This window comes from Bufo gargarizans, chromosome 10 (assembly GCF_014858855.1).
Source record: "Bufo gargarizans isolate SCDJY-AF-19 chromosome 10, ASM1485885v1, whole genome shotgun sequence".
NCBI lineage: Eukaryota > Metazoa > Chordata > Amphibia > Anura > Bufonidae > Bufo > Bufo gargarizans.
In genome coordinates this window covers 45,090,972-45,096,971 of record NC_058089.1, presented here as the reverse complement: position 1 = coordinate 45,096,971, position 6,000 = coordinate 45,090,972, and positions in this window count along the sequence as shown.

Sequence of the window (6,000 nt, the reverse complement as noted above, 5' to 3'; positions counted from 1 at the left end):
TAACTGCTGTCCAGAAGGCCATCATTGACACCCTCAAGCAAGAGGGTAAGACACAGAAATAAATTTCTGAACGAATAGGCTGTTCCCAGAGTGCTATATCAAGGCACCTCAGTGGGAAGTCTGTGGGAAGGAAAAAGTGTGGCAGAAAACGCTGCACAACGAGAAGAGGTGACCGGACCCTGAGGAAGATTGTGGAGAAGGACCGATTCCAGACCTTGGGGGACCTGCGGAAGCAGTGGACTGAGTCTGGAGTAGAAACATCCAGAGCCACCGTGTACAGGCGTGTGCAGGAAATGGGCTACAGGTGCCGCATTCCCCAGAAACAGCGGCAGAAGCGCCTGACATGGGCTACAGAGAAGCAGCACTGGACTGTTGCTCAGTGGTCCAAAGTACTTTTTTCGGATGAAAGCAAATTTTGCATGTCATTCGGAAATCAAGGTGCCAGAGTCTGGAGGAAGACTGGGGAGAGGGAAATGCCAAAATGCCTGAAGTCCAGTGTCAAGTACCCACAGTCAGTGATGGTCTGGGGTGCCATGTCAGCTGCTGGTGTTGGTCGACTGTGTTTTATCAAGGGCAGGGTCAATGCAGCTAGCTACCAGGAGATTTGGGAGCACTTCATGCTTCCATCTGCTGAAAAGCTTTATGGAGATGAAGATTTCATTTTTCAGCATGACCTGGCACCTGCTCACAGTGCCAAAACCACTGGTAAATGGTTTACTGACCATGGTATTACTGTGCTCTATTGGCCTGCCAACTCTCCTGAACCCCATAGAGAATCTGTGGGATATTGGGAAGAGAAAGTTGAGAGACGCAAGACCCAACACTCTGGATGAGCTTAAGGCCGCTATCGAAGCATCCTGGGCCTCCATAACACCTCAGCAGTGCCACAGGCTGATTGCCTCCATGCCACGCCAAGGATTCCCGACCAAGTATCGAGTGCATAACTGAACATAATTACTTGAAGGTTGACTTTTTTGTATTAAAAACACTTTTCTTTTATTGGTCGGATGAAATATGCTAATTTTTTGAGATAGGAAATTTGGGTTTTCATGAGCTGTATGCCAAAATCATCAATATTAAAACAATAAAAGGCTTGAACTACTTCAGTTGGTGTGTAATGAATCTAAAATATATGAAAGTCTAATGTTTATCAGTACATTACAGAAAAAAGTGAACTTTATCACAAGATGCTAATTTTTTGAGAAGGACCTGTACATGATTAGCAACACACTGGAGGATACTGTAAGGTACTGTGGTCGGTTTAATATGCGTTTTTCAAGTGACAGGTTCCCCTTAATAAATGTCCCCAAAGCATAAAGTGAACTGAGCTGGTCACTGGCTCCAGGTTTTCCCGCCTTCCCGTCCTGTCACTCACTGAAGACTAGCCCTCTGACCACACCTCCCCTCCTTCTCACAGAACTACACACAAATCACGTGGTCTGTGCGGTCCAATGACAGGCGTGGCGGGAAGTACAGCTGGCGCTGGCATGGACGGGGCACGGAGCTCTGCTTCTGGGCGCCGGAGCTCCGGCCTGCTGGTGAACGCGTCTCCGGCTCAGGGAGGGGAGACCCGGGTCCTGTGTGAAGCGCTGCGGAAGCTGACATCAGTGACGCGGGCGGTAACTGCCAATCTACGAAATGTGAATGAGAACCTGGAGAGGTGACTGAGCGCTGTAGGGACCGTGTTGGGATCAGTTACCCAGTGGCCATGGTGACTGGATGCTGGGGTAGCACCACTAGTGCTGGGGCGTTGGCGGCTTACAACCTCTGTTGATCCGCTGCTTGCACTGTAGTGACTGCTGCTTCCACCAGGGGGCGCTACTCAGCCGCCAATGTCAGTCGCTGGCAGCAAACGTAGCCCCATGCCCTCCTGTATACCCGGTCACATGGCTCTGGCACTAATATTGAAGTTTTTGTGCCTGGCCCTCAGGACACATGGTGACGTGCATGGTGAAGAGCGTCTGTCCCTCTCCTGAGTCTGTCTTACTAAATAATTCGATTCCACATAAAATGGCAATTCTGGATCATCTTTTCTTATGACTTGTGCCATTCTAATGTTGTTCTTGCTATAAGTTTGGATAAGGGTACAGATGGGTGTTACCAGTTTGGGGGGGGGGGGGGGGGTGTTCCTGCACAGTCTGGCCTTGTCCAATCAGTGCTGCCAGAGTCGGACTGTACAGGGACCCCAACCAGTAACTCCCATCTGTACCTCCATCCATAGAGTCTAAAGAATAGATGCTCAGTGATTACATGGGGGATTCAAGAAGCTACTACAGCAGAAGTGTCAGGAGAGGGGACAGGTCCTCTTTAAGATGGCCCTTTGCCTGGTGCTGTCATGTGGGTCTTGTGGTTGTCCCAGTATGGACACTGACCACATGAGTAGTGACCTAACCTCACGGCGTCATTGATCCCTAGGGTCAGGAGTTGGCCGTAGTTTATGCCAGACGTCAGACTGCCTAAAAGAGAGAGGAGCCATATTATTTTCTATGTGGACACTCCTAGGGAATAGGTGGTCGACGACTGACTGACCGCTGGTGTGTACGAATACCACCGATCACATTGTAGATCATCTTCACAGTTCACATATGGCACCTCTGCGGCTGTGACGCTGAGAAAACAAAGTTTGAAGCGATATGCTAATGAGCTCGCACGTGCCACGTGTTTCCTATTGGTAGTGCCTCTGCTTCACAGCCCAATAAATCCTCCCGTCTAAGTCTGCGCAGAGAAGGCGGACAGTGATGTGAGGGGAGATGCTGGCACACTCCCTTTAATACATTTCATTGTTGTGTGCCCCCGGTCTAATGAACAGTGTTTTACAGTTTGTCTTTGATTACAGGATATTAATGGATAAAGAAGACATAGAAGAGCTGGAGAGAATGTTGGTAGGCGGCCCCACATATTGTTACATTCACCATCTGAAGTAAAATTCTATTGTTTCCTAAATATAATCAGGAGCGGTTTTCCGAGGTGTTTAATATTGATATTTATATCCTCGGGATAGGTGATCGGTGGGGGTCCGACTCCTGGCATTCCTGCTGATCAACTGTTTGAAGAGACTGCAGCGCTCTTCCTGAGATGGAGATATCACGTACATCAGTCACTGCAACACCGTAGCCGCTATACAATGTACCCCTGCATGTGACTGAGAAGCCGTGGCACTCACCGGAGCTCCGCAGACTCTTGCAAGTGTACTGATGAAATGTCTTCCGTATTAAACACTCAGACAACCCCTTTAACCACCTCCGGACCGCCTAACGCAGATTCGCGTTCCGGAGGTGGCAGCCCTGCGCACAGTCACGCATATATGCGTCATCTCGCGAGACGCGAGATTTCCTGTGAACGCGCGCGCTCACAGGAACGGAAGGTAAGCGAGTGGATCTCCAGCCTGCCAGCGGCGATCGCTCGCTGGCAGGCTGGAGATCCGAATTTTTTAACCCCTAACAGGTATATTAGACGCTGTTTTTATAACAGCGTCTAATATACCTCCTACCTGGTCCTCTGGTGGTCCCTTTTGTTAGGATCGACCACCAGAGGACTCAGGTAGGTCAGTACAGTCGCACCAAACACCACACTACACTACACCCCCCCCCCCCCCCGTCACTTATTAACCCCTTATAAACCCCTGATCACCCATGATCACCCCATATAAACTCCCTGATCACCCCCCTGTCATTGATCACCGCCCTGTCATTGATCACCCCTCTGTAAGGCTCCATTCAGACGTCCGCATGATTTTTACGGATACATGGATCGGATCCGCAAAACACATGCGGACGTCTGAATGGAGCCTTACAGGGGGGTGATCAATGACAGGCGGGTGATCACCCATATACACTCCCTGATCACCCCCTGTCATTGATCACCCCCCCTGTCATTGATCACCCCCCTGTAAGGCTCCATTCAGACGTCCGCATGATTTTTACGGATCCATGGATACATGGATCGGATCCGCAAAACACATGCGGACGTCTGAATGGAGGCTTACAGGGGGGTGATCAATGACAGGCGGGTGATCACCCATATACACTCCCTGATCACCCCCCTGTCATTGATAACCCCCCTGTAAGGCTCCATTCAGACGTCCGCATGTGTTTTGTGGATCCGATCCATGGATCCGTAAAAAATCATGCGGATGTCTGAATGGAGCCTTACAGGGGGGGTGATCAGTGACAGGGGGGTGATCCGGGAGTCTATATGGGTGATTACCCCCCTGTCATTGATCAACCCCCCCCCCCCCCCCCCCCCCCCCCTGTAAGGCTCCATTCAGACATATTTTTTTTGGCACAAGTTAGCGGAAATTTTTTGTTTTTGTTTTTTCTTACTAAGTCTCATATTCCACTAACTTGTGTCAAAAAATAAAATCTCACATGGACGCACCATACCCCTCACGGAATCCAAATGTGTAAACATTTTTAGACATTTATATTCCAGACTTCTTCTCACGCTTTAGGGCCCCTAAAAAGCCAGGGCAGTATAAATACCCCACATGTGACCCCACTTTGGAAAGAAGACACCCCAAGGTATTCAATGAGGGGCCTGGCGAGTTCCTAGAATTTTTTTATTTTTTGCATAAGTTAGCGGAAATTGATTTTTTTGTTTTTTTTCTCACAAAGTCTCACTTTCCGCTATCTTAGGACAAAAATTTCTATCTTTCATGGACTCAATATGCCCCTCACGGAATACCTTGGGGTGTCTTCTTTCCGAAATGGGGTCACATGTGGGGTATTTATACTGCCCTGGCTTTTTAGGGGCCCGAAAGTGTGAGAAGAAGTCTGGGATCCAAATGTCTAAAAATGCCCTCCTAAAAGGAATTTGGGCCCCTTTGCGCATCTAGGCTGCAAAAAAGTGTCACACATCTGGTATCGCCGTACTCAGGATAAGTTGGGGAATGGGTTTTGGGGTGTCATTTTACATATACCCATGCTGGGTGAGAAAAATATCTTGTCAAATGCCAACTTTGTATAAAAAAATAGGAAAAGTTGTCTTTTGCCAAGATATTTCTCTCATCCAGCATGGTTATATGTAAAATGGCACCCCAAAACACATTCCCCAACTTCTCCTGAGTACGGCGATACCAGATGTGTCACACTTTTTTGCTGCCAAGGTGGGCAAAGGGGCACATATTCCAAAGTGCACCTTTCAGATTTTGCAGGCCATTTTTTACACATTTTGATTTCAAGGTACTTCTCACACATTTGGGCCCCTAAATTGCCAGGGCAGTATAACTACGCCACAAGTGACCCCATTTTGGAAAGAAGACACCCCAAGGTATTCCATGAGGGGCACGGCGAGTTCCTAGAATTTTTTATTTTTTGTCACAAGTTAGTGGAATATGAGACTTTGTAAGGAAAAAAGAGAAAAAAAAAAATCATAATTTTCCGCTAACTTGTGACAAAAAATAAAAAATTCTAGGAACTCGCCGTGCCCCTCACGGAATACCTTGGGGTGTCTTCTTTCCAAAATGGGGTCACTTGTGGCGTAGTTATACTGCCCTTGCAATTTAGGGGCCCAAATGTGTGAGAAGTACCTTGCAATCAAAATGTGTAAAAAATGGCCTGCAAAATCTGAAAGGTGCACTTTGGAATATGTGCCCCTTTGCCCACCTTGGCAGCAAAAAAGTGTGACACATCTGGTATCGCCGTACTCAGGAGAAGTTGGGGAATGTGTTTTGGGGTGTCATTTTACATATAACCATGCTGGATGAGAGAAATATCTTGGCAAAAGACAACTTTTCCCATTTTTTTTTTTTATACAAAGTTGGCATTTGACCAAGATATTTTTCTCACCCAGCATGGGTATATGTAAAATGACACCCCAAAACACATTCCCCAACTTCTCCTGAGTACGGCGATACCAGATGTGTCACACTTTTTTGCTGCCAAGGTGGGCAAAGAGGCACATATTCCAAAGTGCACCTTTCGGGTTTCACCGGTCATTTTTTACACATTTTGATTGCAAAGTTCTTCTCACACATTTGGGCCCCTAAATTGCCAGGGCAGT